The sequence below is a fragment of the Tiliqua scincoides genome, chromosome 6 (genome assembly GCF_035046505.1).
Source record: "Tiliqua scincoides isolate rTilSci1 chromosome 6, rTilSci1.hap2, whole genome shotgun sequence".
In the NCBI taxonomy this organism is placed as follows: Eukaryota; Metazoa; Chordata; class Lepidosauria; order Squamata; family Scincidae; genus Tiliqua; species Tiliqua scincoides.
This window is the reverse complement of record NC_089826.1, coordinates 44,012,069-44,023,625: the sequence shown is the minus strand read 5'-3', so window position 1 is coordinate 44,023,625 and position 11,557 is coordinate 44,012,069. Positions and strand designations below refer to the sequence as shown.

Sequence of the window (11,557 nt, the reverse complement as noted above, 5' to 3'; positions counted from 1 at the left end):
AGGCAACTTTACTGGATATGAGATTAGCAAACTTTAGTTCTAGTGGACATCACTTTTAAGTCAATTGCTTTGGTTCACTAGGCTTTATTCAGTACGTTTTATTTTGTGCAACATATACGTAAAGATTATCTACTCCCTTTTGGGTCAACCACTTAGTTTCTGATAAATGTGCTGGACAGAAAACAGTTGTCTCTAAAGAAGCTTCTTAAATTTGTTTTTCAAAGGCTGCTGTGGAAATGGCTGAAATGTGTATTTTTGAAAATAATACGTGGAAAGGTATTGAATCAGGTTACACAAATTATGCAACCAGTGACTCCAACGCTGTTTATGAACATGAAATGTGTATCTTGACAAAGTTACGATTTGAATAATTTCCATTTAGCATTTAAATACAGTAGCTATTCCAAAAGTCACAATAATATTCCAAGTGGTGAGAACACTGAGCACAAGCAGTCTACAAATATTTGAAAAGGGATGCAGATCAGTGATGGAACACACACATGTATATTTTAATTTCAGTTCCTTTAATGTCCAATTTCTCAGGTAGCAGTACTACAAAGAACCTCTTTTCAAGAGCCTGGAGCGCTGCTCCAGTGAAACACTGCCTTTCAGACACAATGGAAATACACCCCAGCAAAGTGTCTTTTCCAGTGGCTGCTTGCTGGTGTTTCTTGTGCATCTTTTTAGATTGTGGGGTCTTTTGGGATAGGAAGCCATTTAGTTGTTTGGTTTTCTCTGTAAACTGCTTCATGAACTTCTTAGCTGAAAATAAATATAAATGAGTACATAAATACTATAATAACAATAACAACAATAATAATATTGAGATAAGTTGGTTTATAAAGTTCCGGAACAAATCACAGTGTAAAACCCCATAGTCTCCTCTCTCTAAAAGGTAAAACAGGCTGCTTAAGGAGGCTTTTGAAAGTGGTGAATGGCATGGGGAAAAAACACCAAACTGTTATAGATGGGGTTTCTTGACAAATCATAGCCCCAAATGACTTTCTTCAACCTGGTATAAAGTAACACTTTCTCTAGATATACATTCACATGTATTATCTATACTACAGACTTAAAGTGCTTTAATCAGGGACAGCTCCACAAGTGAGGCCTTGTAGGGTACACGGTGGTAGCCCACAACCAGGCCCAGCTGACTCTGGAGACAGCAAGCATCCCCTGCGGCTGACTTCTATTATTATTATTATTATTATTAGAGAAACTGTAAACTTCTCCTTTGGACCCAAACAAGGAAGGCTACCCTATTCTTGTGGCAAATACCATACATCAGTGTTTGAGAAACGGAGGGTCGGGACCCACTGGGTGGGTTGCGAGCCAATTTCAGGTGGGTCCCCATTCATTTCAGTATTTTATTTTTAATATATTAGATTTGATGCTACCATGGTATGTGACTGCATCTGGGGATATGTTACAGACCTGTACTTTTAACAAGCTACTTTGTATATTCATTTAACAATGACAGTAAATGGGACTTACTCCTGGGTAAGTGTGGGTAGGATTGCAGCCTAGGATTGTTAAAAAATTTCCTGCTTGATGATGTCACTTCCGGTCATGACATTACTTCTGGTGGGTCCTGACAGATTCTCATTCTAAAAAGTGGGTCCCAGAGCTAAATGTGTGAGAACCACTGCCATACATTATATATGCTCTACCAGTGCTAGACATGAAAAACCATGACATATACCTGGGAGAAGACTCCATTGATGCTGGCCATCATTTTCCCATTTTTCATCTTGCTTTCTGTGTTTCATTAAACAAACATGAAAGGAAAGGGACATAATTATATACTTTCCACGTCAGTGATTCACAAGCAGGAATCGACAGTCTACTCATTCCTACTAAAGAGAAACCAGCAGGTATTTGATTGTAGTTTCTAGTTGCTGTGAAACTTCTATACTCAGCATTCTCCATGCCCCAAATCTCTAATGCCTGTCCAACCTGCCAGAATTATCCTACTAGATTGCCAGGATTTTAGGTGCTTTGCATACTTGCATGTGATGCATGCATGTGCATAAGTGTGCATTTGTGACTGTCTGTGTGTGCATCCATATCCACATACTTTGTTTCCTCATCTTCTTCCTGCTTATTTAGATAGTATAAGCAGGAGATACTTAGAGAAAACAGAGTTCTGCCATGCAAGCAGTATCCATGTGGGAAATTAATCTTGCAAAAGCTTTAATTTTTCTAAAGTATCAAAATGTGCTGTATTTCAAACCCATCCCACTACAAAGCTTTCTCATTATTTGAACACCTTCCAGATTCCTGAAATACATATGTAGGAACCCAGGTGAAGGAGGAGACAAAAAAAGTAAATGCTTCTGATATATAATGATATATTCAAGGCTATTCTAAAGTCAGATGGATTCATCCATTGAATACAAATAAAAAGTCAAACCATCAGGGCCTGGCCTTTAGCAACCAGGCACTGTTCATACCACTTAATTTCCTGGATTTTCCACTCTTCTGAACAGACCCTTATCTTTAATCAAGTAATGCCACAATGATATTAATATAATTGTCATATTCAGAGGCTACACTTTCCATCATGGATATGCACTATTTCATTTTTGACATCTCTCCTTTTTTAATCCATTAACCTTTTGTTCCTCTGCGGATAGGGCCTCTTGCATCCCTTCCAAATTGTGATACATTAATTCCAGCCTTAGGCTGCCTTGCAGCCAGAAACTGAATTAATATTTAGGCTACATAAGCAATTTCTAATCAGTGGCAGCTCAAGTCATTTTGTTATCAAGGCTAAACAGACATTTGCTGCCTTCTGGTTTTAGGTCGGCCTACAGAAACTATTAATTTCACTAGCTCTTCAAATTAAAGTAAAAACCCTATTTTCCTAGTCCCTAATTAGAAATTATGTTTCAGTGTGGGAACATTAACTGTTTGTATGGTCACATAAAGTGTCATCATCCACACTAATTACAGATTCAAGCTGGCTAGCTAGAATACACCCAAATGGCACAAAATAAGATGTTTAGTAGCATGGAACCTCATCCCAAGTGATGGATTTTATTCATGTTCAGAGTCTGGATGATTAGGAATTTTCTTCCAGGTTAGTTTTTTTGTATCCTCTCCCAAATGTGGCTTAGTTCACTTGCTGGATTGTGTAGAATGAATTTTAGGGACTGGAGTTTGGCTTTCCCTCATGGCAAGAGGCTGAGCTACCAATTCAGGTAATCTGTTCCTAAGAGGGGGGCTAGAGGCTTAGGGCCCAATCCTAACCTCCGTGAGCGCTGGTGCTGAGCTCCAGTGCCAATTCTGGGTGTTGCTAACATGCTGAAAGAAACGTCTGCGGCACCTGGGAAGTAGGGGCTGTTGGCATTGAGCTTCAGTGCAGAGTGGAGATGCAGTGAGAAGGCCCAGAGGTAAGTTGCACCACTGGGCAGTGGTGTGGGTTTTGGGGGCGGGGGAGCCATTCCAGGGTGGCAGGAATGGGGGTGGACTGCCAGATCCTATCCTCTGTGTTGGGCTGCAAAGCCCAACATGGAAGTTCCCCAGTCTGTGCCAGCAAAACAGCCAGCATAGACTTGAATAGCCCCATTGTGGGGTCTGCGCCCTTACTAGGGGAAGGGGACAGGCATCCCCTTCCCCCAAGGAGACCTCTGATGGCCTCCCAAGATACAATGGTCACCATTTTGGTGCCACTGCACCCGGTGGCCCCGCCAGGGATAGACTGGGCTGTTAAACTGTAAGATGACCACCAATTGACGCTCTTTGTGTGGTTTGTGTAGGAAAGACAAAGACTGTGTTCTTATGAGTTGCCGAGGATGCGAGAGAGACAGGACTTTGATTTATGCAGGGCAAGGCAGGACAGAATTGAGAAGATGGGGGAGAACAAAGCCAAGATGTAGCCTATTGTTGCTTGCAGGAGTGCTTTGCCATCTACTTATGTTCAATGTTCAAATATTTTCAATATTTGAAAATAAAGCAAATATTAAAAAGACACCATAAGTCTCCAATGATATTGAGACAAGGCCATAAAAGCAACTTATGCTAACAAACAAGTTTAATGAACCAAATGTTTATGCTATGTTGTGGGTGTTTATAGCTAAATTAGTTTAAAACAAATTATTGGTTTCTATGTTTAAGAAATAGGGAAAAATGTTGTGTTTATATGCTACTGTGCTCACAAACATTAATTTAGCAGCTTAATGATGCTTAAAACATATGAAATCCACTATGAAGAAGTCTGTTTGCAAACAGCAGACAGGCTGTAAATTAGTCTCAAAGAATGTCTCTTTGGCAGCCTTCCAAGCAGATAACAATACACGCTTCATGAAAAAGGGAGTGAAATACACTCCTAAGCTTGAATGTCAAACAAGTGGACAGATGAAAACACATAGAAAAAGCATTTTTAGATTTTTAAAGTCCTAATTCCTTCAGGCTTCCTTAAACCAGAGAGAAAAAGCCTTTTTGGATTTTTAAACAATATTCATTTAGGCTTCTCTTTAAATCAAAAAAGAGTCTTGCATATACATATAATGAACACCAAAGATACATAGAAATGCCAAAGGAATACTATGCTTGCATACATGCAAATAATGTTTCAATATTTTAATAGTTATTGCTTAAAACTGTAAATTAATGTTAGTAGCAATATATGGTAGTCTAAAGTGAATTTTTGGCTGTTAAAATAGTTTGATCAAAGCATAAAATAACTATTAAGAAAGGCTTAAAGCCACAAGTTTGAAAATGTAATTCAGATGCAACCTTGGCAGAAGTAATCAAAGGGTCTGTCTCGCAGACAGCTCACAGATATGGAATATGGGAGCTATATCCCTGCAACCTTGAAAGGCAGTTGTCTGGCAAAAGTTAATTAAAAGAATCTATCAAGAGACACTGGAATGTGGTACTCCTTACAGATAAGACTTATCTCCTCTGTAGACTCAAAGTGACAGATTTAGATACTTTTAATTGGAACTAGGGAGGTACAACTCAAAGAGAGATTAGACTACAACTCAGAGACAGATTTACAACTCAAAGAGAGACAGATTTAGATAGCAAATAGGGAGGAGCCAGGAAGCAGGATGCTCTTGCAACAATTAATTAGGAAGAGTTATGTCTCTTTTGGCACCAAGAAGCGAAAACTAAAGGTTATACATAGGTTAGAAGCATTTTAATGAGGAGATCTAAGCAGACAGTTTATCTTGTTTGGCAGATGGAAATAGCAGAGATACAGACACTTGCAGAGACAGCTAGACAAGAACAGATAAGCAATAACATTCCAGAGAAAGTCCCCTAATTAAGCCAAAACATGGGAGCCTCTGTCAGAGCTGAAAGCTGACAGAAAAAGCAGGATTTAGTTAAAATAAATAAGAATGAGTTCTTATAATCCTTTTTACAATAAGAAGTTAGTTTGTCTTGTATTAAAATATGTTTATACCACTATACAGTAACAGGTTACATATAGAGAATCACACATGAAATAGAGAGAAGACCAAAAAGGACTTAGTTTAAAAAAGGATTGGCAGAAAGCCCATAGTGATTGATGAGACCAGACAGAAAGGAATGTTAGAAAGATAACACTGGTGGCTCTGTCAGGGTCAGAAATAAGCACAAAACATACCAAAAAATCAAGTTCTGTAATAAATGAGTAAACAGTGCCATCTAGTGGTTGTTGGAAACAATGTTTTCTATATGTCTCAGTGTATGTTTTCTCCTTTTTTGGAACTTGTAACTTGAAACCAACCAATCAAATGTTTGTAAAGTTATCTGTGGCCAACCCTGAAAAAGCCCCAATTTCTGATGTCACACATCAGCCAATGAGAAGTGTAAGACTCCTCAAACAAAGGAGCCAGAATCAAATATAAGTGAGAGGCACACACTGGAAAATCGCTTTCTCTGAGGGCTCTGAGAGTTCCCACATGGCTCTCATTGCTTCCTTTGCTTTGGACAGGAGTCCCTGAGAAGCCCATTGCTGGCAACGAAATAAAGCTTGCAAACGATCACCACTCTTGCCTACTGAGTTTGTTTTTGAACTTTGCTCTTGACCTTGCAACCTTTCCTCTTCCAAAGGAAACCAGAACCCAAGCAGTGCCTTGCCCTGGAACTTACCACTCAGGAAAGTGGGGCATGAATGTCTAACTATTTCAAAATTGTATGTGATTGAGGTCCCAACCCTATCCAACTTTCCAGCACTGATGCAGCTATGATGCAGATCCGAGGCAAAGGAGCGAACAGGAGGCCTCCATGACAGCCCTCCTCCCCGCTGCAGGATACTGCCCAATTGTCACAGTTGCCTCAGCGCCGTAATGTTGGATTGGGTCCACAATCTGTTAGTACAAGTAGTAGTGCAATGTTAGATTATACAAGTAGGAAAACAATGAACTGTTTCTGCACATAAGGCTGACTCTTTATTAATTTGCACAGAATGCTATCTAGTATGAGATATTTTTTTCATTTGATTACACATGCAGACAAGAGAAGAAAGTCTCAATATTCTACATTTTCTTAATGTTTGCTAAATAATACTAGTCTACTTCCCTATAGTGGAATATACAGAAATAATATAATATATATGTCAAACTATTGGAATATGTATTTCAAACATTGAACTCTTAGGGGAAAAAATGACATACAAATACAAGCATGTTCCCTTAGAAGCAAAGCATACTCATTTCAATGAAACTTGTTCCAGACAGTGCATAGGCTTGCAACACCACAAGCCTATGACCTGGGAATAAACTATACCGGACATACTTCTGTGTAAACGCATATAAGATTGCACAATTAAATATTGTTTTTATGCTTTTCTTCCTCATCTTCTTATCAGTAAGTGTTTTTCTCCTAACTATCCTACCTGCCCTCCAATTTTCTTTGAAGTTTATTATAGTATTAATTCTTCATTTCCCATTATATCCGTCCTTTCTCTTGCTTTCTGCACTAATAAATACCAATTATTTTCTTTACTATATAAAGATGCTTTAACACAAAGATCGGTTTCGAGATCAAATCAGAACAAACAAATTCTGTTGTTACTCGCCATCTCCTGAAACAACTAGAACTTACCTGAATTACTGCTTTCTCTCCCACAAAGAAAAGAAGCAAAATAAAGAGCACGACTGCTTTGATAATTACAAAAGAACAAATCCACCTTTGCAAAGGTGGGTGAACTCCATTCTTCTGCTTTGGGTAATTTATTCAATGCTGTCTTTTTGCTAGAATAGTTTGGAGCATCCTACAGATCTGGGTGTGTCTAACCTTGAACAGGCATGATAAATTGAACCTAGCCACTAGAAAAGGCTGCCCACACATAGCCATAACTGATTCTTCAGGCTTTCTAGCATCAAACCTTTTTCATTATGGACCCAGTCCTATCCAACTTTTCAGCTTCCAACTAGCCACAATGCAACAAATATTCCCTTACTCTTGAGAAGGCCTCAGTGACTGCCCTTTTTCTTCCCCAGGATGCAGTGCATGCCCTGTTGGCACAGCTGTATCAGTGCTGGAAAGCTGAATAGGATTGGGCCTTGCGGGAACATTTATGCAAGAAATTTGGTTTATCCTTCATTAAATCAAGAGGGGCTTGTCAGAATGCCAGCTAAAAGCCGAGCCAAAAGGTCCACGACTATGATTTGCAAAATCTTTCCAGTTCTTGCGATCATCACAGAAACAGGTCTTCAACTCTCTAGAACTGTGTTCTTCAACCTGTGGGTCATGACCCCAATGGGGTAGTGAAACCTCATTTGGGGGATAGTGGCAACCTTTCAAAGCCCATGCAAGAAAGGGCTTGGATCTGACCCAATTATGGTACTGCCTTATCAAAACTGACTTCTTGATATATTCCTGTACAGGCTCTTATCCTGTACAGCAGGGGTGCCCAAACCCCAACCCTGGGGTCACTTGTGGTCCTCAAGGACTCCCAATCCAGCCCGTGGGGAGCCCCCAGTCTCCAATGAACCTCTGGCCCTCCAGAGCCTTGCTGGAGCCTGTGCTGGCCTGATGCAACTGCTCTCAGCATGACGGCCAACTGTTCGACCTCTTGTGTGAGCTGTGGGACAAGGACTCCCTCCACTGCTTGCTGTTTCACGTCTGTGATACAGCAGTGGCAGCAAAGGAAAAGCTGGCCTTGCTTTGTGCAAGGACTTTTATAGGCCTTGAGCTATTGCAAGACATTCATTCATTCAAAGAAGTTCCACCTCTAATATATTCATTTATGTAAATTCATTCAAATTTGAACTGTATATTAGTTCTTTTTGTTCCCAACCCCCAACACAGCTTGTCAGAGAGATTATGTGGCCCTCCTGCCAAAAAGTTTGGACACCCCTGCTGTACAGGCTCCTGTACAGGGCTATATTTCCTTGCAGCTCTTAAGGTTGCCCTGCTCAGGTTGCTACCTCACAGGGTTGTTGTGGAGATACAAGAGGTAGAGGAAAATGGGGTGGGTGGGGTGGGATCAGTGGTGGGCCCCAGTCTTATACTTTACTTACTTACTTACTTATTTATTTATTTATTTATTTATTTGAGTGGGGTATGAAAAAGATTGAAGACAACTGCTCTAGAACAACCTTAGTTTCATGTTACACATTTCTGAGTCCAGAAACAGAGCAGTGTTGTGTGATCTATTACTGTATTGGGCTTTTTAAAAAAAAAATAGTGAGTCATATCGATGACTGTAAGAACTCAAAGGATTCCTAGGCATGTTGCAGTCTGCAGTACTTGAGTTTTAACTCTGCTTACTGACAACCAAGCCAAAAAACCTTAATGCTTCTGTAATTACAGGCTCTTGGAATTCTTGTGGTTATTAGAGCCACTGTGATCACTGGTTCATTGTGTTTATTAGTTTTATCTTAAGAATGTTGACAGAACCTCTATATATTTGTTTTTCATAACTTTAGTCTCAGGGTGTTGGCAGCTCCTGTGTTCATTTTGTGACTGGTAGAGATAGCAAGGTTTGTTTTGCTATATTTTCTGTACCTTTTCTAATTTGCTTTATGTTTTGTGCAGATGTGTAGACCTCTCTATATTTTCAAAGTATACTTACCCTGTAAGTATAAGTATAAATGACTCTGACTTTGCCATGATGCATGGTCATCATAGGCACAGATTGCAAAGAAAGTTGAAATGTTAAGTAGTTAAGTTTCAGTCACAACTTCTTGTTATCACAAGAGAGGCTGTAAGAGAAGCACTACTGTTAGCAAAATTCCCCTTTTTATGAGACTCTTTGAATTATCAGGAACTTTAGCATGTAATAGCTTGAAATGTAACATAGACTCCTGAAGGATTGTTTCCTAGATCCCTGTCATGTACATTAAATGTACTAATCAAAGTCATACCTTCCATAACGCTGCATCCTTTAGTGCTGATTCATTACAGTGTTCTTCATCAGGCATGACTGACAACCACTCTAACCAATGGGAGCAATGCATTCCGGGTCAATCAGCACCTGTTTCCTGCCTCTTAGATTGATAATGTCTCCAGTACCGCTGTTTCATGTAGTGCTCAACTTTTGGGGAACACATCTCCCATTCTATTCAAGTCACTGCTGTACTAAAAGCAAAAATCATTTTTAGGTTTAGGCCATCCATGTGAAGTGGGATTAATGACTTGCAAATGTAACCAACTTTCCTCTGCAGGTGAACATTTGTTTTATCTTAACCTCTGTTTTATCCTAATAAGCAGTTTTGTGAAATTCGAAAACTTGCATCCTCTTTTACCAACAGGCATTGGGTTCAGGAAAAGATATCATTCTACCTATTTTGCGTCCCTTGGTTCCAGCACAGCAACAAACCTGTATATTTTGTTTAAAACCACTTGTCACTTGCTGCCTTTATCAGTGATCATTTCAACCTGTCAGTTCTTACTTATTTCTTACATGTCACTCACATTCTCTGTAGCTTTGTCTAAACAACAAGACCTTATTCATCCTTTTCCTAATAGTATAACCACATTCTATTATGAATATGAGCTATGAAGAAGGAGCTATGGGCTGTGAGAGTGAGGACAGGCAGGACTACCCAAGTTCTTAGCCTTTGGCAGCAATATTTTTTTATAAGCTCAATGAAATGGCTTTATGAGAGAGTTAGATCAGGGGTGTCAAACTTGTTTCATAGGTTGAATAACGCCTGCTGAAGGTCAGAAGTGACATCATGAAGCAGGAAGTTACATCATTAAGCAAATGATAGCCCGAAATAAACGCTTTGTTCTCACATATAAACTCAGTAGCTGCCAATGACAGAAAGGAAAATGTACAAATCTTTTTCCTAATTTCAAGATATGAGAGAGCTCAATTATCATGCTGGGAGAGCCCAGTTACAATGGTGACTGGATAAATTGTTTCCAGAAGCAGCATATGGACCGTGAACCTTGTGTTTGACACCCTGGATTAGATAAATTTATGGAGGACAATTTTCTCAATGGCTGCTAGACATAAGAGATGCCAGAGGCAGTAATACCAGCTGTTGAGGAGCAACTGCGGAAAACAAGGCCATCTTCTGCTTGAGAGCCTCCCAGAGACATCTGGCTGGCTGCTGTAAGAATCAGAATACTGGATCCAGCGTGGCTTTTCTAATGTTATCTCTCACGTGGTTGCAAAAGATACTGGGGACACAAGTCTCAGATTATGCACAACTGCACCTGTAGTACACAGTGTAGTACTTCACACAGTGCTTCAGTGTGGGGGGAGGCGGGGCGGGGGTGGTTCAGGCCCAGGAGAGAGTTGGGATTGGCAGAGGAAGCCCTGCCAGGACTGGAAGCCCTACATGGGGCTTGTCAGTCTTGTGCTAGCAATTTTGCTCATGTAGGTCTGAGTGGCCCCATTGGGCAGACTGGGGCTCGACATGGGGGAACCAGAACAAATGTCCCTTTACTTTGAGGAGTCCTCCAGCCTGCCCAGTCTTGGCACTGGATACAGTGTGAGCCATACAGCCCCACTTTGCCTGCGCTGAATAGGATTGGGCTGAAACTCCTATTGGTGCGGAGTGGTTGGGAGACATGGCAAAAGGTGCTTAATGCAAGTTTTCTGGATGACACAGATGTTGGGTGAACGCCTAAAGTGGGGAGACAACAGTCCTGCTTCCCCAAACAAACTTTTGCAGACATTGTTTTCAAGTCCTATCCAACTTTCCAGCAATATAGCTGCAATGCAGCCCTGAGGTAAGGGAACAAATATTCCCTTACGCTGAGGAGGCCTCCACGACTGCCCCTCATCCATAGGATGCAGCAGACACCCCACTGACATGGTTGCACTGGGGCTGAGAAGTTGGATAGGATTGGGCCCACTGTCTCCTTACAGCAGGCTGAGAGCACAATCCTAGCATCAACATAGTCGCCTGTTCAAAGTACAGATCTGTAGCATTACCCCAAAAGCAGTTACATTCCATGGTGGCACCAAGTCTGACAGATTCAAAATAAAATACACCTTGAGATGAAGGGGGACCCACCTGGTGGGTCCCGACCCCGGCTTGAGAAACACAGGCTTCGAAGAACAAAAGCCCCTGTTGTGCTGCCAGCGGAGCCTGCGCGCTCGCTCCTCGCGAGGCTGCAGCTGGGCGCGCTGCCCTCCTCCAGGTACCTCCCCCTCTCCCTT

General features: G+C 40.9%; 1 long non-coding RNA gene across 1 annotated transcript; it reads right to left on the bottom strand.

Moving 5' to 3' along the window:
* Window positions 1-279: 279 nt before the first annotated feature.
* On the bottom strand, window positions 280-11,522 carry LOC136655978 (uncharacterized). Its single transcript, XR_010794685.1, has 4 exons — window positions 11,412-11,522; window positions 9,306-9,514; window positions 1,703-1,758; window positions 280-762 (listed from the first exon to the last, which is right to left on the bottom strand). It is a non-coding gene; the product is annotated as an uncharacterized lncRNA (long non-coding RNA).
* Between the last annotated feature and the right edge of the window lie 35 nt (window positions 11,523-11,557).